We start from the raw sequence: 23,263 nt of genomic DNA, 5'->3' as shown, positions 1-23,263 counted from the left end.
TTAAAAACGACAACTATGTGAATGAATACATTTGTTCGACTGATTTCTTTGTCTGACCATGGAAAAATGCGCAAACTGCCGCAATTTCTGCTTTCTGTTTTCGTCTGAATTCTCTGATATCCCTAGTGATAACTGACTTCTCGCTGGCTCACTTAAACATTAATTCATTTGTTGATAATTCTTTTTTAATATTGTTTTTATTCATTTTCATGGTACAGAAGATAAATTTTGAGAAAACAATTGTTACAACAGTAAACAACAAGTAACTCGACCTGAGAAAATTACAGACTTTTATCATGCCACGTGTTAAAGTTTCATTTGATTACTCTGAGAGATCATGCCGCATTTTCCCATTGGGAGAGGGGCGGATGGGGCCTTTCCATTGTGTTCCTAAGAAAGCACAGAAAAGCAGGGTGAACTTGTCTCTAGTCCTCCCTCCCTGTTGGTCTCCTCCTTTCAATGGATGAGTTTAAACTGGCATACGGACTGGACACATGAAAGGTCTTATATGAAAGGACACATGAAAGGCTTGAATTTTTCACTTGGGTGGTCAGCATCATCATTATTTGCCCTAGCTACATGTGAGCTGTAGTTTCATACGCCTTTCCCAGTTTAATGAACCAGGCAGGGAGGCAGACAAAACTACAAAGCCCATGCACCCCAGCAGGAAATGGTGCTCCTGAGCATGCTCAGAAGCATTCTGGCCATAAAACTGAAGCCTACAAGGACTCTCATGCCTTTACTTAACTATCTCTGCTCCTAGGTTCTTCTTCCCTTTTAATCCACCATCCCCATATCAGTAACTGACACCTTCATTCAGAATAAGTGCCTGACACCCCCAGCCTTGGCAAGCGTGTAATGAAGAGCTATATAGGTAGGGAGAAAGGATATGAAACAAAACAATGAATGTTAATAGCTGCCAGCATGACATCAATAAAACAAGAGTTCAAGGGAATCCACGTTTCAAGGACGTCAGATTGGATGGTAACTGCAAAACAAGGACAGAGAACAGAATAGAGTTAGTATAATAGTTTGGACTCAAAAACATTGTTGTTAGGTTTGTGATTAAAAAATAAATAAGCACAAATCGGTATTATTAACTACTGCTACTGCTCGCATGAACCCCATTGCCTCACATGGCTGTCGACCGAGCGAACACCGCGAAGCTCGCATTAAAATTTGATGACACTGAAATTCTAAACCATCCCTACATGTCACCACAGAAGAGAACAAAAGGCAACAGAGATCTGCATATAGTTGAAATGGAAATGCAATTCATCTCACCGAAGTGGGGAAGACTGTCACCAGGTGAGCTATTTGCATCCTCAGTCTGCTGTTTAGGTGCTAACACTTGGTTATGGGCACTCTCCGAGCCCCTGTTCTCCCTTCTTACAGTTCTTTATCTTTAAAGTTACTGCAATGCACTGTATACGAGGCTTCCCTTGCGCTTCATCTGGAAGCTACGGTTCTTGCAGAATGTTGCAGCACAGTTGCTGGCAGGAGTGAGGCCCTGCCAGCATAGAACACCTGTGGTCAGAGATCTGCACTGGTTGCTGATTTGCCACCGGGCCAAGTTCAAATAGTTACTATCAGTATATAAAGAACATAACAACTCGGGACCAGTTTACCTGTGAGGTTGCCTTGCCCCATATATGCCCAGTCAGATGGGCAGGGTACAAATAATAAAATGATTATTAGAATTATTATTCGACTGCCTTGATCCGCAGAACTGGCACTGTTGCAAGTGCCACAAAATCCCCTTCTGTAATAAGTGTGGCAGAACCTACACTCAGACAGGTGACATCAGACAAGCGCCTTCAATTAACTCTTTTCGGCACATGCTAAAAACATTTTTGTTTGGACAAGCCTATGCAGAGATGTAGAATGTCGATGTATGTTTTAACCTGTTTTTAGTTTATTGTTGATTTTATCTTTGTAGTGCTTTATAGAGGTGGTTTTTTTCCACAGATAATTTTATTGTGTTAGTCTCTTTGAGGCTTTTTTTTAACAATCAAAAAGTGTAAAAGCTTTATGAAATAAATAAACAAAATAATAAAGAAAGTTAGACTGGGCCTGGCAGCCCTTTGAATAAAGGGCTGTCCTCTGTAAAGTGGGACACATGGCTATCCTCCTGTAGACACCCCAGTTGCACATGGCCTGGTGTACATGTGCGTGAATGCTGAGACCAGGGCAAGTTATTCCCCACACCTCTTGAGAGGTGCCCAGAATCTTGCAGAGTTGTGCACTTATATTTGATCGCGCACCGATGTGCTCATTAGATGCACACTCCCCAATAATTATATTGCTAAACATATGCTCCTCTCATTGTATATGCATGAAACAATTACATACTTTCTCTCCCTCTCCCTCTCCCTCCCTCCCTCTCCCCACCTCTCTCTGAACTTACCCTTTATTTTCTGAATTCATTTTCTATGACGTAATCTATGGCTTTACATCAGCAGCTTGAAATGAACATGGCTAGTTTGAAGGTATTCTGAGCCTACTTCTTCTTCTTTCCCATGTCCTGTGGTCAATTGATGCTTAACATGTCAAACAAACTTTGAAAGATAAGTGATGAAATGCAATCTGCTCAGAATAAGTCAGATGCCTTTGTTCATTTAAAGGAGTACAAGGTTTGTTTCCAGAGATTTACTGTAGCCAAGAACAATCTCGGAGTATTTTTAGACCAGCACCAGATGTCCTCCAGCAAAGTCTCCTGTGATTCCAGGATTGCTCTCACTCCTCTATTTAACAACCTGCCAGGAAGATGGAACCAGCTCTCAAGAGCAGTGCTTCCCAGGTTTCTGAATTTAAACCAGACATGTGCTTCACTCTCAGCTGTGAAAAGTGTAAGAGTGGTCCTGGCATTGCTTCTGGATTCCAAGAAGATGCAGCAGTGGCCAGCAGGGCTGGTTGGGCTTTCGAGAGATCCCTGGAATATGGGCAGAACTGCTGCAGCTCAACAGCAGAGCATCAACTTTTCATGCAAAATGTTTTAGCATCTATTTCTGGCATCTCCAGTTAGGATTGGGAATTTCACTATCTGTAACCCTGAAGCAGGGTTGGATTTAGTTTTGATGAGGCCCTAAGTTACTGAAGGTAATAGGGCCCTTTATATGTCCAGCTGTCCTTTGACAACAACAAATTGTCACTGGTTTTTTTGTGTTGAATATATGCTATATGGTAATGTCAGGGAACTGCCATCGGTTCAGGAGGGAGAGAGGAAAAGCCCAATGCATTATAGAGAGCCCCCAGGGATCGTGGGGAGCAGCTCCTCTTCAAAGGAGGAGAGTAAACACGCATCCAGTGGAGAGGAGCTGCAGGAGTTGGAAGTGGCGAGGCGGTCCCAGGACTCCTTGCCCGGGAGAAGCGGGGAGGAAAGGGGTCCTCCGCTGCCCACGCCCTCTTTGCGCAGAAAGCATTCGCGCAGAGAGGGGAGGCACAGACTGGGCGTCAAGAAGCTGCTTTGCTGGGGAAAGTTTAAGAACCGCCCACTCATGGATTCTGCCAGCGATTGAGCCAGCCACGGGAGAGTGGGGCTCCGGACAGAAAAGGTTTATTTTGGCAGCAAAAGCAAGGCTTCACAGCCAGGCAGGGAGATATTTGCCTGCTTACTCTCGAGCAACCCCTTGGAAACATTACAGATAATTTATGGACCTAATAGATATCTAAAGCCATTTGCACATAAAAAAATATGTTTTTATCAAAGTAATTGTTGAACTGAAATACAATTAAGCAGAAGTATATTAATAGTGAAATACAATTAAGAAGAAGTATATTAATAGTGAAATAATTACCAGTGATATTTTAGGGAGCAGACTAGCAGGCTGGGCCTATTGCTTACATTGTAGGAGCCCACACAACACAAAATGCTGTAGCTGTATGTAGATTTTATTTTATTTGTTTTTTATCTTATATTTTGAAAATGTACACCCAGTTTTTTCCCTTTAATTTTTTTTGGGGCCCCGAAGAGAGTGGGGCCCTAAGCTATAGCTTGTTTAGCTGATATGTAAATCCGGCACTGCCCTGAAGAGCCACTGCTAGATCGCTTCTCGGCCTTTTGGCTAAGATCAAGTGTGAAGAGCCACTGCTAGTTAGCACCAACAACATTGAGCTGAATTCAGAAGTGGGAAAAGGGCAAAGCCAATATCTGTGGTGCAACAAGAAGAAAAATAAGTTCCTTTGGGTTATTTCAATTTAAGCATTGAATGCACGCGCACGCGCGCGCGCGCACACACACACACACACACACACACACACACACAATACAACAGGGCTCTGTCCCTGCTCACGCCACTTCCCAACCCCATGGCCATTCTCCCACACTGACCCTTTAGAGCTTCCCCTTACCACTCCATGCAAGCACTAAGCACACTTTTCACCTTCCCAAACACGTTTCTGAAGCCACTTAGCTCTTTTATGCTGCAATTGTTTTAAACTACTCGTTCCCTTGCCACTGCTGTTGTGCAACCTGCCTTCACCGTCTCCACTTTCACCCTGATTTCATGCAAATCCAGGTTTCTGACGGAGCACTACAAATCCCTTCAAAGGGGCTGTGCAGTGACAGCCTTACATTTTTATTATATAGGAAGATACACCCACACATATACTCACCTCCCCACTTATATACTTGTATAATATTCATGGATACATGTGTGTGACTCTGTGTGTGAGAGAGTTATCATTTGATGTAGCAAATGATGGGGCTTGATTCCTTGTTTCTGAACCGTTTGAACTCACAGTGATGGTGCAATGAGATATCTTATAATAGTTTTGCCTGCTGAATCTGTGGGAAAGAGCTGAGCCATAATATACCATTACACAGCTTTGATGTGTGGAATGTTAGACAAGTTTTGCATATCTGATTCAACATCAATGTCACCTTGATAAACGGCACTTCTGGTCTTCATCAAATAGATGTACTCAGGGGAAGTGTGTGTTTATTTTCAACAGCTTTATCAAGTACTCTTTGCTATGGTTGGGGGGGGGAGCACATCAAGGTGTTATTTTGTTCAGCTCTGACCCCATGAATCACTTTTGCCTCCTGCCATCATCATTCCAGCTACCCATAATGGTTTCTGAACAAATATTTATTTCTGATTAAGAACATACCATTTCATATTTTCAAAATGACGCCTCATTTTCACACGCTCGGACATGCTTACAGTATCTGGGTTGTGCAGGAATCTTCACACAGTGTGGAATCTTCACACACAACACACACAAACAAACAAACAAACACATCACTGCACCATTCATGTATTTGAAAACCTGTCGCCACAAGTGAGTGTAAGGGAAACAGCGGAAGGAAAATGGAACAATTCCTACTTTTAAATGAAGTTGATGGTAGCAAGTTGATGGTACCACCCACCCTCCCGCCATGTGTATAGCTTTGCCTGTGCAAAAGAGAATCCCCACAGGGAACCTAGAGACCTCTTTGTCCTTCATCAGCGTTTGTTTGGGTCCATACTATGCTGGGTGCATTTCTACCCACTGAACTATTACATTAATTGTGAACTTTTCCACTACTCACATAGGAGTATCAGTGACCCACTGCCCTCCAGAAATACAAGGCCCTTTTGCAGCTTCCAAAGAAGCATCACACTCCTATCTGGGCTCCTGATGCACAAACTGGGCATTGCATGGTTGGACTGACTCGTGACAGGGCCTTCTTGGCATAGCTGTCAGCCTTCCTGCTGCTATCCCAGATTGTTAGATATCCCGTAGACTGTCCCCGGGACAGGTGAGGCTGCTGATCCCTTATTTTCAAATCTGAAACTTGACAGCTATGCTTCTTGGTGGAATTCCTCTTTTGTGAAATGCCCTTCCCGGCTTAACTGCTTGCCCTTATTATTAACATTCAGGAGGAATTTGAAAACATCCCAGTGTTGGATGGCTGAAAGACACTGTTCCTGGCAACCTCAAAATTATCAGCTGCGTGGATATGAGACCATTTCAAAATGTTCCTAGATGTTGTTGTTGTTGTTTTCAGTGAATTGTTCTTCCACTATGCCATTTACCATGCTGGACTCCTTTGGGAAGCAGAATAGGGTAGAAATTTAATAAACCTAAATGGAACAAATTACATGGAACTATTTATTTATGTATACCAAAGCAGCTTACATAAAATAAGCATAGCAACACCATTCAAAAAATCCATCAACTACAATCAAAACCAGCAATAAAAATTTGACAATCAGCACAAGATCCTAAGGGGACCAGAGGCTGAAGTTGATCTACACATGGGCTGCAGAACTTTGGGAAAACAGCTTTTGCTCATTTTGAACAGGACCTGAAACACCAGAGGCCTCGTTTCCAGAGAGGGAGCCATGCTAGTCTGTTGCAGCAAAAAAGAGTAAAGAGTCTTCCTATCACTTGGAGATTGAACCAAGGCAAAGGGCTTTCAGCACATTTTATGTTGGCTTTTTTTCCTGAGTCATGCAGTGGCTTCACCCTTGAAGCACTAGCGATGAAGTAGACTTTGAAGATGACCTTTTACTTGTACGATGACAACTATTAACAAGCTGTAGCATTTATGTATATCAAGGCCAATACAATGCATTTCTCAACCCTTAAGCCCAAGAAAGAGTCTTCTTGCTTTTTGCTTCCACAACTCATTTGTTGCAGTGCATAAGTTACCAGTCCATTTTGCTTGCCTTCCCTCGCAAACTCCTCCGGACCCAGTGTCTGCTTAAAGTTTCTACTTTCAGCAAAACAGTGGTGAAACAGCCAGCCATCCTCTAACTTCCACTCCTCCTATCTAAGAAGAGCCTGTTGCATCAGGCCAATGGCCCATTTAGGCCAGCATCCTTTTCCCACAGTTGGAAACCACATGCCTGCAGGACACCCACCTGAGAAAAAGAGAACTATCCCTTCGTGTGGTTTCCAGCAACTGGTACACAGAAGCATCTGACTGTGGAGGCAGAACATAGCCATCACAGTTAGTATTCGTTGATAGCCTTATCCTCCATGAAATTGTTCAACTTCCCTACGGACATTGCGTCCCATGCACATTGCTGTTCAAGATGAGTCTTGCAAGTCAGCTCTGAGTCTTCTCCTCGTGACATTTTCCCCCTTTAGAATATTGCACTGAACTCCAAGGCAAAATGACGAGCTCCTGCACTGTTTAAAAAACATGCAGACATAAGCCACTCAGGGCTGCCGCAGAGATCGCAAATAACTAGGCTGCTTTAGGAAGTAACAGCAATTTCTAGCACATTTGGGGTTGCCCATTTTGCCAGGACTTTCTGTGACACCCATGTAGAACTCTGCAGATGCGATCAGTGCTTGGTTGCCCAATTTCTGTGCAAGCAGCACTGTGGTTTTTTCTAATCACCAGCTTCTCATCTCATCATTGGGAAATCTGGGAACTCCTCTACTGTATGAAAATGAAGCAGATAGAGAGTCTGAACAGGTCAAAGAGGCAAAATGTCAGCCAGGCTTAGATGATGTTGCACAAGCATTGGGTGTCTATCGGTTTTCAGGTCACAAATATACAGTGGTACCTCGGGTTAAGTACCTAATTCGTTCCAGAGGTCCGTTCTTAACCTGAAACTGTTCTTAACCTGAAGCATCACTTTAGGTAATGGGGCCTCCTGCTGCCGCCGCGCCGCTGGAGCACGATTTCTGTTCTTATCCTGAAGCAAAGTTCTTAACCTGAAGCACTATTTCTGGGTTAGCGAGTGTGTAACCTGAAGCGTATGTAACCCGAGGTACCACTGTACTTACAAATGTATATTTCCCTATCACCCCCTTTCTGGTCACTTTACAGCACAGTTTTGCTAACAGATGGTCAAACTGCTGTCTGATGGAAATACAGTGCTCATTTGGTAACCCCCCAGCCATTTTACCTCCATATTTTCCTGACGTATAATGTCTCAACATATAATAAATATGATTAATGAGAAATTAAAGGAAATCCCATGTATGATTTTTACCACTAAAGGATATACAAGGCTGACCGAAGACATTTTGCTGTCTGAGGCTCAGCACGAAAGCATCCCCACCCCAAGTCAAGGTCCATAGTACCCAAGGCCTGTCAAGTTACTTTAACATAGCCTTCATCACTTTGGTGCTCCCAAATGTGTTGGACTACAACTCTCATCAGCCCTCTAACTGATGGGAATTGTAGTCCGAAACATCCAGAGGGGACCAGGGTGGTAAAGGCTGCTTTGGTACCCGATACATGTCACAAGAGCCCAAACAATAATGTATTAAAGTCAACATTTTGCTGCTCTTTCATGACACTAAGAATCCGCTGTCTCATTCTGCCTAATGGTAGGGCTTGGCTTGGCAATACGGAGCAAAACTTGCAAGAAAACTATGCATTCCTTTATGCCTCCACTTCCATCCCAATACATGCACCTTTGAGGTGTGTCTCTCTTTTATAGGTCCCAGCCAGAGTTTGAGGAATTGTGGGCCTTTAGCTGTGTGTCTTGCAAATTCTCATCCTGGGGCCCAAATCCAGCAATGTGCTTAGGCACCAGGACCATTTGGACATCTCCAGAAAGCAAGGTTCAGCAAATGTCTGCCATCACAGAGCGAAAAAAGAAGAAAAGAAAACCCCTTGATGTGCCGTAAGTTGTTGGCCAAAGGACCATAGCTAATGCTCAGCCCACTTCCTAAAGAGAGGAGGGAAATATTTATCTTTTGCCCCTTGTATTTTAGAGAGCAGCCTTTGAGAGAATTCCAAGGCGGCAGAGTTCTTAATTATTATTTTAAGAGTGCAGTATCTGTATCTCAAGAGGTCTCTGTTTCCGAGAATCATCAAAGTTCTTTGCTCTTATGCAAACACATGAAGACTTTCTCCCATCGGCAAACAGTTGGGACTTTCCTCATTGTAAGAGCTGCGAGAATATGCAGCAAAGTGCCTTGAGAGATGGTGGCCTCTCTTTTGCTAGAGGTATTGCCACAGACACTGGGCAGCCATCTCTCAGAGATGCTGTAGTTGAACCCTGCAGGTCCTGCACTGAACATAGGGCTGAGCAAGAGGACCACCAAGGTCGCATCCAACCTCATGATTTTAAAAACTGGCATTCCAGAAGTGCACTATACATTTCCACTTATTATAAACGGTGAAGCATTTGCATGGAGACATTGGCCCTGGAGCTCTTTCCCCATTCTGTCAACAGCAACAAATTGAGGGCAACTTCAGCTCCTGGGTCAAGTCTGCAGCAAAACTGGTTTGCATAGCAAAAGAGATGCCTCACGTGAAGCTGTGCAGGTGCAGGGATGCTAATCCTCCGCCTTGCCACAGGGCTAGTCCTTCGGGTGCCTGGCTCCCCAGGTGAATGCAGCCACATGAAAAGGAGGAGAGGAACATTCCTCCCGCCCTCCCTCACCCAAGGCTAGGGCCGTTGTGCAGCTATTGGTTTCAGTGCAGCAGAACTTTCCCAGCTCTTAACTGAGCCTGGCATTAACCAAAAGGCCACACCTTTGCTGTGCAATGGTATGTAGGCTTTCGCCTCCTTCCTAGCAGTGACCTCCCTGTTCTCTTTTCTGGGAAGGTCCACTGCTGCTCTGCTGGTTAGCCATGTGCTAGAAGCAGCCTAGTTTCATAGGTTTATGGAAATGCAGAGAACGTGTGTGTCCTCAGGGTGAAAGAATCTATTCCAAGGGACATTCTTTTTGTGTTTGCTATAGGCATGCTAAGGACTCGGCCCTGCCCGACTCTGACTTTTTAAATTTTATTTCTGGTTTATTCATTGCTCCATGTAAGTAGCTAATGCTTTATGAGCTGGGAAAGTCGCCTTCTGCACAATCAGCTGTGGGTGTCGGCGGCTCCAGAGATTGTCCATGGACGAGGGTTTCATCACCTGGGCACGTTGCAGGAGCAAAGGTGTTAAGCCCAGCACTGAGTGCCCTGGAGGCTGAAAGAAGGCAAGAGACTGTCAGAATTTGCAAATGATCTAGCCTGGGTGAATTACTCAATGCAGTCTCCGTGGTTCACACCAGCTGGGAAAAAATGCAGGTGAACCAGAATTCATTGGGGCTTGCCTGCTGTCAAGTCACTCAGCCAAGAGGTAACAGCTAAGAGCTAGGGATGGAGAAGTCATTCGGTCTGCTTTTTGCAGTGAACTGAACCAATTTGATGGTCCCAAACCAGTGTGTGGATTGCTACGCAGCTCCTGATTAGATTACTCAGGGGTCAGCAGACTTTTTCAGCAGCGGGCTGGTCCACTGTCCCTCAGACCTTGTGGGAGGCTGGACTATATTTTTTGGGGGGAAATATGAACAAATTCCTATGCCCCACAAATAACCCAGAGGTGCATTTTAAATAAAAGGACACATTCTACTCATGTAAAAACATGCTGATTCCCGGACCATCCATGGGCTGGATTTAGAAGGCGATTGGGCCGGATCTGGTCCCCGGGCCTTAGTTTGCCTATCCATGGATTACATGCTTCTCTGGATTTTGCAAGGCAATTATGGTGCGCAAGCAGCAAGCACATAAATATGGATTTTACAGTCCAAATGTGTATTTTATGGAAATGCATACAGGCATTGAACACCATTCAAAAAGCCTGAAAACACTCTGTTCCACCCTCTTTTTGTGCAGTCCTCTAGTGAAAATGCAACAGGATGGGCTTAGGCTGACCTGGATACATTGAGCACATTGCTCAAAGGTTATTTTAAAAAGCCACAACCAATGCTCAAATTATTGGTGTCAGTGTGACACCCTTTAAATTTTGTGCCGCCCACCTTAACTTTTAGAAGGATACTGGGGGTGTTTTTGTTTGTGTTGGTGATTTGGCTATCCCCACACCCCCAAGAGATTGCATGGCATGGGCCAAATCTATAATGCAAAGGTGGGGAACCAGATGTTGTTGGACTCCAACTCCCATCAGCCTTTGCTAACGTGGCCAATAGTGAGGGATGATGGGAGTTGTAGTCTAGCAACACCTCCATGGCCACAGTTTCCTTCATTTATACATTAATGGGTGGTGGCACCTTTCCTTCTCCACCAGATTTCTTTGGGGGAACCCTTTCTATAGGGTGCCTCAATGCACTCTGTTGGAAGCCAATTGTTCAGAATGTCCAATTGTTTTCCTTGAAATGGGGTTCCACCATATGTATTCAGTGACTAATCTAAACAGCGTCCCCACCCCCCGGCAATGCAGATAATAGTGCTTGTAGCTTTTATTCATTGAAATAAGTGGAAGCTTTCTAGTTTTCCCACGATGTAATTGTACAGATGTGCCTGCACAACAATGAAATGCACATATATATTCCAAGAGAAGCATGAGATCCCCTAGTTATTAGGCTCATGAGCCATTCACACAGACCCTACTGCTTCCTCTCTGCATTGTTTAGCAAGCAAATCACACAATAGTCACAAAACAGTTGTAGAGAAAGGAGGAAAATGTAATCTAAAAGCAGATTAGCACTAAATAGCACCACCTAAGGTATCAGCAGATTCCCTGGCCCCATACTTTCATACTGGGGTCGCCTGCCTACACTGATGCACAGAATTTTTAAAAGCTCATGGATGCTGTTGAATGGGTCTTGCATGTTCTCTGCTGTATATCAGGGACAGCTATAGAAGGCTCTGGAGGAAGACGTTCAACTCACCACACCAGATCCTAGCTTTGATTTGCAAAGTGCTAAGGTTTTATTATGATTACTCTGCAGTAGGAATCTTGCTTTGGGGATTTCCTTCATGTTTGTTTCTGGAAGTCTCATTAATTCAGTGTTTCATTCATCAAAATCTGCTTTTATTTCATGTTTTATCTGCTGGCAATGATTTTGCTATGGTAGGTTTGGTTGTTTTCCACTCTCCTTTCTTTCCACTTTTCCTTCCTTCCTTCCTTCCTTCCTTCCTTCCTTCCTTCCTTCCTTCCTTCCTTTTTTTACTAAACCCTACTGTCACTAATGGGAGGAGCTGGCTTCTGCAGCAAAAGATGCCATTTTGCTTCTCCCATAATTCTCCTGGATGTCGTGCATTCTGGGTAAAATAAAATAGAGATTGCAGCCCTTGGTGGGAGCCCCAGCTCTCATGGAATGCCATGAAACAACAGAAAGCCACTTCTGATCTCGGGAGGAGGTGGTGTTGCGGGCCTCATGCCCCCAACACATGTGCGGAAGCTGGCTTCCAGCCCCGCGCGATCGGGGGAATCCTCGGCCGTGTCATCCCTGGGCCAGCCAATCGGCTGGCTCAGGGGTGTGTGGCTTGCCTCACTTAAGGCAAGCACGGCCAAGGATCTCTCTCTTTGGCCGCTCAGCTGCTTTGGTTCCCCACCCACCCGCCCTTCAAGGTTCCTCTTTTGACCTTGCTATGGACTTCAGTTGGTCGCCATTAAGGGGCCTGGTAGGAATTTTTTTCACTTGGCAAATTGGCACCAGCCATTTTGTTTTTTGACTACCTTGTAGCAAATTGTCACAACTTTCTCGGTTTGGCGGTTAGGCATTGGTATGGGTATTGTTATGTAGATGTATGGGGGGGTAGCGCCATCACCTCCCCCAGATATTTAGTCTGGTAAAGGATTCCGGGGGGCGTGGCCCCGTCCGAAGCCTATGGAGGCCAGGGCCCAAGGCACGCCCCCGAGCAGTGACCCCGGGGGAGTGCCTAGTTGATGTGCATCAGCAGGGCTCTCCCTGCTGGTGTGAACCCTTCCCGGTCTTCAAGCAAGCAGGCTGAAGCCAGATAGTCGGATAGGACCAATGCCTAAGCCAATACCGCTCATCACCTGTAACCAATAAAGTTGTGGCCAATTTTAGCGCATTATCCTTAAAATAACAGTGTCATGTGTCTTTATTCCTACTGGTGGGAGGCGGGAACTCACCACGCAAGAAATATTCAGATTGAATGGGACTCTCACTTAGGCTTTGGCGAATCTGTCAATTTCCGTTTCTCTCAGTTTCTCCACCTTATGTTCAGTTCTTTGCATTTCCAGATCAGTCTGCAATATATAGAGAGCTGGTGAGAACTTCGAAGGGTGGTTAGATAGATCCAGTTCCCATCGCTACCCACAGTTCACTGTTCCATTCATCTGAAAAACAAATGAGCATTCCCATTTTGAACAGGCTGCCATTCTTGTGGCAAGTTTGATAGCTTTGTGGAATCAGGTCACATGGTGGATTAGCTACATAGCATAAAGCAGCCTGTCTCAACCTTAGGTTCCCAGATTTTGTTGGACTACCATTCCCATCATCCCTGACTGCTGCCCCTGCTGGCTGTGGATGATGGGATTTGTAGCCCAACAACATCTGGGAACCCAAGGATGAGAAAGGCTGGTGTAAAGGATAGTCTCTAAACATGGGCACATGAGAAAGTGTGGGAGAGTTTATGGAGTCAGTTATGTAGTCAGAGTTATGCGGCACAACATGTAATTAATCACCAGGGTTACTTAAAAAAGACAGGCACCAAGGCTGATTGCAAAAGCTGGACTCCTTCAAATGAGTGTCTGGATGCCATGCTGTGTTGAAATGTGAAGTCTAAACAGATAGAGCAATCTCTTGGCGAGTAAAATGGGTATATAGGGAAGTGTGCTTTTGAGCAGGGCTGGCCCACCCATGAAGCAAGGTGTACTGGCCTGGCCCAGATAAGGAAGCCTGATAGTTAACTCTTTATTGGCAAGAGGAACACAACAGCTTCTACAGTACTCTGGATACACATACAAACACACACATGCTTCTGGCCTCTAGGCAGCTGTCCACAGGTCTGGACTCTATGGAGCAGTTGGCGCAAGAGTGGGGCGCCTCTCCTCACCTGGCTTATACTCCCTTCTTTGATAGCTGGTGTGCTCGCAGCCTGAGACTTCTCCTGCATGGAAGTCGCTGCTGCTCTTCATATGAGATACCTGGGCATGGATACTGCAGTTTACTAAACTGAATACAAGCTATGTAATGTCATTAGCACATTCCACAGTGTTGCAATAATGTATAGATGCAAAAGCTATACCAGGAATTAGAAGGGATCTAATTTTATTATGATTAACAACTGCTAAATTGCAAGCTGTGGCTAAATCCACCACTTATTACTGATTGGATTGATAAAAACATGGGGAATTTGGGTTGTGGGAAAGATTTCATCTGAAATTAAAAGGTACATGTAACCTGTTGCTTGTGGATGTACTGACAGAAAAGTGGTCACCATTTAGTATGTATGTCGATTCAACAAGAACAATGCAGAAAGGCTCAGCTTCCATTTTTTATTTCAGAATATTGAAGGAGGGAAGGTGCAGCATGAAGAGAAAAACCAAAACAAAGAAATCATTTTGAAATTGGAATCTTTGCATATCTCTGATTTTTCTCATTCTGTTTATATCTTGAAATGCACACTAGTTATTGTCTGTTTTGAGTGTCTGTGTGTGCATAAATACATACAGATCTAAAATAAAAATCCTGTCCAAATTGTTTTTATATGTACTGCATTGCTTTAGCCTTTTAACTGCACACCATCATGCCCCCAAAGTGAGTGCCACATGTTTACTTACCTCTGCACACATAAATCTGAAAGCGGGTGCGTACCATATAGGAGACATCCCCTGTGGGCAGTTATTGAAGATGTTTCAGAGAGGGACTAGTACCTGCATGGTATCACTTCATATTATTTACATCATTGTCCAGCATAGGGACCTGGAGCTTTATGGAATTTGCAATGTAAAAAACTAAAATGAGAGAGAGGGTGATATCCAACATTAGCCATACTCTATGGACCTCCTCTGACTGTGACTAACATTGGATGTAACCCATAGAACAGTGAACACAGCCATTTTGAACATAAACATCAAGGCTTTTTAGAAACACTTTACTGAAAGTAAGTCCTTCTGCAGTCAACGAGACTTACTTTACAAGAGGCATACCTAGGGTTGCATTGTAAAGGGAGCTCTGGGCATTTGTTGAAAAATTCAGCCCCTTCAAAAGGGAATTTTCGCCTTGATACTTGAACACCACCAAAACTCATTACAGCAATGCTTCAAATGCTTAGCTTCCCAAGAAACAAGGAATGCAGATATTTTAATGCACTGGAAGCTTTAGCTCTTTGTGCCACTACCTTCCCATTCACATTCAGAAACATCTTCCTTATGGAGAACATTTCATTTTTGGGATTGTGCATGTCCATATAATTGTGCATTTCAACACACCACCATAATTATTACCATAGATTATAGGGAGGAACAAGTCTGAGGTCTGGCCAATTTTTAATAAGATGTATTAAATGCAACCTTGAATAGTTCACATACTGTTGCTGGTTCTGCCTTCGGTGCTTTGATTGTTAGCAAATGTTTAATTCTCACTTCATTTTCTGCCTTCATCTTCAGAGTTACAGCAGAAAGGGTAAACAACACACACTTTGCTGTCTCTGCACTCCTGAGACAAATTTTCACAGGTTGCAATTATGCTAAAATAAGCCAGGGGAAGGGTGACTACATTCTCAACTTGCACAAATCACCATAGACCTGGAATCCAGATTTCCGCTGTTCAAAAAAAAAGTCATGAATATTTGAGTCCATAGCAAGCCTTGAACTGGTGATCTAAGGATGTCAGGCAAGGTTTAAGCATTTGCTCTGCCACCCAGCAATACCCTAAGGATGGAACTTCAGGGGACCATCTGATAAAGCTTCCTTCCACCAATAGGCTAGAGTGGGTCAGGTGACACTCTCTATCCTCTTTAAAGGTTCCCAAGTCAGACTTGCTCACTCGTCTATGTAGCTACGACATCTGCTCCTACCTTCAGCCTTTGATTTTCCCTACTGCCTTCTGCTTTTGCCTCACCCGACCCTCGCTAGAAGCCAGGTTTCTCATTAAACAATATCTCTCAAACTTAGATCTCCAGTTTTTTTTTGGACTACAACTCCCATCCCCCCGACCACTGGTCCTGCTAGCTAGGGATGATGGGAGTTGTAGTCTAAAAACAGAGGGAGAACCAAGTTTGAAAAACACTGCACTAAGGCATCAGCCAAAACAAATAATCTAATCTTTTGCTACCAAATACATGTGTGCCTCTTTAACTTTTCTCATTCATCAAGATCATTGTTTGGCTCCTGATCACATGCAGTAACCTATATGTCATAGCCTACAAGTAAAGCTGTGACTATTATGGCACTATGGCCAGAGGCTGTACTTGCTTAATTGAGATTGAAAACCAGCCATACCACCTCCTATTCTCAGGAAAACAGGGACTGCACCTGCTTCTGATGCTTGGATGCTAACCTGTTTAGCGATGGACAAGTTTGTCAGTTTCAATTTCTTCTGCTTTTCATTTTTCCAATCTTAAATTCGGTCTTCAGATTTGTTCACAATTTATTTAACAAAAGTCAGTGCAACCATTTTATCTGCATTTTCATACAACTTTTCAGACACCTTTCCCTCCCTCCCTCCAAATTTGCCTAACATGCACATTTTTGCAAGCAATTTTCCCCAATACAATGCATGACGTTTGTATATTATTTTCACTACTATATGCATTTTTTAGCACACTTTCCCCTTATATACATCTTTGTATACTCTTTTGGGTTGGTGAATTGCATCACAAAATTTGAAATAGTACAAATTTTGAAGGATAACTATGATTTGGTTTGTGTTCAGGAAGTACAAATTAGATAAATCCATATTAAAATGCAAGCTGAACAAATTTCTCCACACCCTTGCCATCCCTAATCCTGTTGACCTCTTTTAACTTTATGGTTACTATTGCATACTATGTCTCAGCTAGTCCTATTCTCTGTGTAGCTTTTTCTCTGAAGCATTTTTCTCAAGGAAGTCTGTTCTTATCAGCTTGATATGTGATATGCTCTTGATCTAGGAGCTGCATGTTAAAATGACTGATGGAACAGGATCAACAGGGAAATGGCTTTGGAGCTTGTGCTGTCCACAGCTCACATTTCCCTGGGATCTTTTGTTCTTCCCAAGCTGGCATGCTTCCTTGCAGAGGGTTCCTCTTTGCAAGAATGCCAAAGACAGAACTGAATTAATGAATTCTGGTCCTTTCCAGCTCTGTGGTTTCTCTAATCAACCAGCCAGAGATGCTTTAAGCAACATCTGGGCAGGTAAAAGCTAAAATTCATGGTCAAAGTGATATTTATAAGAGGAAAGGAATAAAGACCGGTTGTCAAATTTTGCTGGTGCTTTTAATCTTCACAAGATAACCTCCTCTTAAAAAAGCTGGTTCACACAAGTGAGGTACTGGAGCCTGATAAACATACTGGGCATTCTGATGCTCAGGCATGTGGTGTGAGCATCAACATACAATTAGTTGCTAAGCACTGATTCAAATTGATTTGACACAGAACAGGCCCAGTTAAACATTCATCGGCCCTCACCTAAGAAATGTGAGCTGCAGATGTCCATCACATGTGTGTAGCAATTTTCAAAGTGGTGAGACCAGTAAAATAGATTTCATGGGATTAGCTGGATCAAGATTACAAGTTTCAACCTTGCAATAATTTTCATCTGCTGAATTATGCTCTGTTAATAGAATAGGACACCAAAGGGAAGTCCCCAAACCCTTTCTCACCTTCTGTTTTCATTTATTTCTCTTTTTCCTTCTCTCATCCGACTCAAGGCCAAAGTAGATGTGATGTCATTGGCCCATCTGTGCCTGTCCATCCTAGAACTGGACCATAATCATGTGAGGGAGGGCAATAGGAACAAGCACACTAACTCTGCCCCCTTTTAGTCATCATCATCATTGCCCTCCATGAGTTGGAGGCAGGGCCCCCAACTTGAATAAAATATGGGGGGGGGCAGGTAAGTCCCGCCCCACATAATCAATCACAAGTCACACACACTATTTGAATAGTTATGCCCATTAAATTGGGAGCAGCTGCCTTCTCAAATATTTTATGGGGCGCTGAAGGGGCCTCAGCCCCTAGGAGTTGGCTGCTCATGGTTGGAGGGCAACTTTGTGAAGTACGGAGCCTCCTGTGCTTCTGGTGGCTCTCTGCACACCTGAGAATCCTGCAGAAGTTCATCATGCTTCACAGTTGCCCTCCAACTTGTGGAGGGCAATGTGAATGCAACAGAGAACAGAGTTCATTCCTACTGACCCCCCCCCCACCAATGTGATTACTATGAACAGTCCCAGAGTGCCTGAAGGCAGCTAATGAATCGAGATATTCTTAAGGGACAGGCTTCCAGAAATACAATTGAGGTTGAGACAATTTAAACCTCTCCCTTCACACGGAACAAGAAAGATCTACCTCACTTCATTTGGGATTTGAAGCCACCTGGAGGTCCACGTGCTGTTTGACTGGAGATTTTAGTGTTAACAATTATCTGTGCTTGCTCAATGAATGCAATAAGTTATTCCTAGCCTTCTCTGCATCAGCACAAAATAAAGCTCCTGGAGATGACATGTGGATGGTAATTTACTCTACATCTTCCCATGGCCTATTTTCATTGTGTATAATGCAATTCATATTTTTCTATAATTTTACTCTTCCCAGGCAGGAAATGCTTTTTCTAAAATAAAAACAACTACACCTAGCAACTTGTCTCCGAAAGTTTCTGTATTTCAGAGGTGGTCATGCTGTGGTTTTTCTCTAAACAAGCTATATGTGTTATATAGCAGCAGCAGTGGCCATGGGGGTGGGGCAGAGCTGCACTCCTGAAATTAGTGTCACTGAAGCCCTGCCCCATCTTAGTAAGTTGCAATGAATCCAGTGTCAGGAGGATACCTTGGCAACTCTGCCCCCCCCCCAGCCACTACAGTGTATGAGAGAGAAGCTAAACATATGTGAAGACGAGAGAGCAAAGGCTTCTTCACATAGAATCTTAGAATTACTTTGTCCAGTTGTGGGCACCATAATTTAAGAAGGATGTTGACAAGTTGGAACGTGTGCAAAGGAGGGCAACCAAGATGATCAAGGGTCTGGAAACCAAGCCTAATTAAGGATGCTTGAAGGAGCTGAGTATGTTTAGCTTGGAAAAGAGGCAATAAGACAGCCATCTTCAAATATCTCAAAGGCTTTCACGTGCAAGATGGAGCAAGCTTGTTTTCTCCTGCTCTGGGGTATGTGTGTATGTGTAGGACTTGAACCAATGGTTTCAAGTTATGGAGATTATGACTAAACATCAGGAAAAACTGTTATGTAGTGAAGTTTCACCCTGGGCCAGCAGGGGGATACTGTAGATAGTTTTCACTCAGGTCTGCTTTCCCCGGGCGATGGACGAGCCGGTAGTGGTAGGCAGCCAGGAAAACAGTCCATCGCAGCATGCGTGGCGAGAGGACCGGTGGAGTTGGACGATCACCGGCGAGGAGGCCCAGGAGTGGCTTGTGGTCAGTGATGAGGTCAAAAGTCCTGCCATAGAGATATTCATGGAACCTCTTCACTCCAGCCACAAGTGCCAGTGCCTCGTTGTCGAGCTGGCTGTAATTCCGTTCCGTAAGAGATAGCGTCCTGGAAAAGTAGGCGAGCGGTGCTTCTCTTCCGTCTGGAAAACGGTGACTAAGGACATCGCCGATGCCAAAAGGTGAGGCGTCGCAGGCAAGGACCAGCGGCCTGGATTCACTGTACTGTACCAGCACACGGTCTGATGAAAGGAGAGCCTTGACCACGTTGAAGGCCGCCGTCTCCCGATGACCCCAGGCCCAAGGCGTCTTTGTGCTAAGGAGTCGGTGAAGAGGCTCAGCCACTGTGGCTTTGTGGGGCAGGAACACGTTATAAAAGTTCAGCAGCCCCAGGAACGCCTGCAACTCCATCTTGTTCTTTGGGATGGGGGCCTGCTGGATAGCGCGGATCTTGGATGTGGTCGGGTGGAGGCTGGAGGCATCGATAAGATAGCCCAGGAACTCTACCTGTGGAACGGCGATCTGGCACTTCTCCCTCTTTACCTTGAGCCTGGCCTCTTGGAACCTGGTCAGCACGGCACGGAGGCGCTCGAACAGCTGCTGGACAGTAAGAGCTGCATGACTGTGAAATGGACTCCCTCAGGAGGTTGTGGACTCTCGTTTAGTTGAGATTCCTGCAGTGTACTGGTTTGGACTAGATATCTGCCCTATTCACATATAAAATGTATGTGTGTGTGTAGGCTAAAACTTAAAATGAAAATGAAAATGCAGGGCAGAGAAGATAAACATTGCCCCTTTCTCCATCTCATCTCAACTAACTCCATTATTTTCTGTCATTTGCTTTAGCCTGGTTCATTTCCGGTATCAGATCTAGGCTGAAGAAAAGTACCTGCAACCACTGTGAATTAAAACATTTATGTATTTATGATATTTGTATGTTGAAAATGGCTGTTCTTGGTTGGAGTGATTGGTGCTCTTCCTGCCTGCCTGCTCCCTATACTTCCTATGGTCTTTCAGGTCTCTCAGACTGGCAATTCCTTTTGCAGATCTTCTCTGCTGCCAATACAGCACCATCGCCCCATTCAAGAACTGTAGTTAATTAATCACATGCCTTTTAATTGATTGGATAATTAAGCAAGTAAATCCATGTATACAGTATTTGCATATGAGAATAAGAAACCATATCCTAAAGAGGAAAAAGGAGCAAATTTTATTTGGGTGGAATCCAAAGAATTAGGGGAAGGGATATTGCATGAAAAATGTTCTAGGTTCAATACTTGGCGTCTCCATGTAGGGCTGGGAATGTCTTCTATCCAAAACCCTGCAGAGAAACAGCCCATTACTGTAGATAATACTGGGCTAGAGGGACCAGTGACTTGACCCAGAATAAGGCAGCTTCCTATCTGTCTTGGGCAGAAGCTTGTGGGGGGAGTGCAGTGGTGCATCACATGCCTGTGATGTCATGCGCATGACACATGTCACGCATGTGCCATCCAGAAGAGGCGCATCATCAGGAGGAGGCCTTGCTTAGTGCTGCACAGATTCTATGACTGCAGCTCCTCCTCTCTCATGCTCAGGAGGACCCAGCCTTTGATGCTGCACTGCTCTCAGCTTGGTGGTCCAGCCGCCTTGCTCCCTCAATATTGGGAGGGGGCTGAGCCCCCTGCTAAGGAATATTAAGGGGGCTGGTAACACCTCTGCCCCCTAGAGCTGGTGTGCCTGCTTCCTATGCTATCCAGTTGATGACTTTGTCATTAAGAAAGGGATTTTGATCGAGTGGAAGCATCTTCTAACAGAAGAGGAGGGAAGGGGCAATTTATAAATTAATGACCTCATCTCTAAGCGGTGTTACAAAAGATAAAATCAGTTGAAATTAAGCATAAAATCAGAAACACTTATTTTAAATGCTTGCTGATATATATATATATATATTAAAAAGAAGTCTTCACCCAAGGCCTGAAGTTCAACAGGGAAGGTGTCTGTCTGATTTCAGGTGGCAGGAAGTTCCATAGAATTGTAGTCATGTCTTTTCATTGTTTCTAGAAATCTAGAAAGGTTCCATTCATTTCTAGATCAATGTAGACATTTCTGAGAAAGTTATTGAAAGAACAACCCCCATATATCCTGAAAACAGACAACACTTTTCACAACTGATGTAAATGATCAGGAAAAGAAATGGGGAACCTTTTTGGTGCAGCCCCACTTTCTACACAGAAAGAGAGGCCTCCATCAGATCGCATAGCTACGACATACCTGTTGTGTAGGTATTATGATTACTGCGCCATTTTGTGATGAGGATATAACATTGCCAATGGCCCTTGAGCAAAGGCGGAGTTGCCAGTCAAAGGAAAATGAGTCTGTGAACATTTCTCTCTCTCAAACAAATTGAAGTTGATCCAAGAAGGTGTGTTGTGAGAAAGCTAAAGAGGAGGGAGGAATTCTTATGCCTCCGAGCCATGGCAGATACATGACAGGGATGGGATGCAAAACGCAGTTTGAAATATTTAATAACATCCCTATTGACAAACAGGAAAAGCAGCTTCCTGCTTTGAAATAAAGGTCACAAGTTGTTCACACGGGAGATTAAACAGTAACACAAAAGGCCTGGATAAATTGCAAAAAAGTAAATAACAGAGTAATCTTCTACTGGAGGGTTGCAACAGAAGCATGGGGTGATTGTTGGGGTGTGCATTGGTTCTGTGTGTGAGACGAGGGGCGATTTGGTGATGTTTTGGTGAGCATTCAAAGATGGAATTGAGAATTCCAAGATGGAATGCTGCTGTCAACAAGGAATCTCAAGCCAAATCAGAGACCCTCTAAAATCTTGAATTGCCTGTGGACTCAGCCGAGCCCCAAATGCTGCATTTTGGGACCACCAACCAGATGTTCGTAGAAAGCCCATAAGCAGGACACAAGTACAACAGCACTCTCCGCACTAGAGATTTCCAGCAACTGGTATTCAGAAGCATATTGCCTCTGACGCTGGAGATATTCTTGTAATTCTTGGCCTGACCTCTGACTTGCTCCCAAGTCCTGCCCTTTGGTTCATCCTCATGATCTCTGGACTTCTTGACTAAATCCCTGTAATAAATAACATAACTACTAAGAAATAAAGTGTGGTGGAGTGGTTAGAGTGTCAGACTAGGGTCTGGGAGACCTGGATTCGAATCCCGCTCAACCATGAAGCTCACTGGGTGACCTTGGGCCAGTCACTTTCTTTCAGCCTAAACTATCTCACAGGGTAAGGATAATATGAAGACGGGAAGCACCACCTCTGCCATTTTGAATCCCTTGGAGGAAATGCGAGATTTAAATGCAATCTAAAATAAAATAAAGTAATTCCACAGCATGTCAATCACAGCATTAGGGATAAGGGAGAAACTTGATTCCGTTCACATTGGAAGGAGAATCTACTGAATTCTTGCACACAGTCATGTGTATATTAGAAGAAATGCACTGATTAATTTTCAAAATGATTTTTTTAACAATCACAAACTGATATGGAAATTTGGAGAACTCTGCGTAAGTATGGAAAAATGAGAAACCGAGAGAAACTGAAATTGACAGATGCTCCCATCCCTACTCAGTGTGCAATTCCACCCTACAAAGCTTAAGATGTTGCAAAAGTTCCCAGAGCAGACGGAATGGAATGTCCCACTAATCAAACTTCTGGATTGGGTTGCCAACTGACCAGGAAAACAGGCATGGTCTGTTCCTGTGTCTTTAACAGCTTGTTCTACAGAAATAAGCTGGTGAAATCTTTCATGTTGTGGAGACAAGTGTTCTCACTTCTTAAAGGCACAAGAGCATTGTAAAACCACGGATGACCCTACTTCTCAAATCCAAGATGACTGCAGATTTCATGTTTGGGAGCAGCATGCTAGAAGGAGAGATCTAAGAGTTTTTAGATCTGCAGCAGAAGATGTGACTTGACCTTGAACCCTTTAATTTAGGGCAGGTTCAGACATATCTGATCTATGAACTCCAAGACAGGAGAACAAAAGTGGATGACAATTTAATAATCTGATC

The 23,263-nt window shown here is 44.0% G+C and overlaps 1 long non-coding RNA gene across 3 annotated transcripts; it reads right to left on the bottom strand.

Moving 5' to 3' along the window:
• Nucleotides 1–222: 222 nt before the first annotated feature.
• On the bottom strand, nucleotides 223–14,596 carry LOC309352378. Of its 3 annotated transcripts, XR_014161275.1 has the most exons (4): nucleotides 14,436–14,596; nucleotides 12,819–12,989; nucleotides 4,883–5,205; nucleotides 223–988 (listed from the first exon to the last, which is right to left on the bottom strand). It is a non-coding gene; the product is annotated as an uncharacterized lncRNA (long non-coding RNA). The 3 variants fall into 3 exon arrangements; XR_014161276.1 differs by lacking the exon at nucleotides 223–988 and having other exon boundaries at nucleotides 4,454–5,205; XR_014161277.1 differs by lacking the exons at nucleotides 223–988; nucleotides 4,883–5,205 and adding an exon at nucleotides 5,895–9,869.
• Between the last annotated feature and the right edge of the window lie 8,667 nt (nucleotides 14,597–23,263).

The sequence above is a fragment of the Podarcis erhardii genome (genome assembly GCF_964252035.2).
Source record: "Podarcis erhardii genome assembly, chromosome: 11".
Lineage (NCBI taxonomy): Eukaryota > Metazoa > Chordata > Lepidosauria > Squamata > Lacertidae > Podarcis > Podarcis erhardii.
The sequence above is the reverse complement of the archived record's forward strand: the minus strand, read 5'-3'. Positions and strand labels throughout refer to the sequence as shown.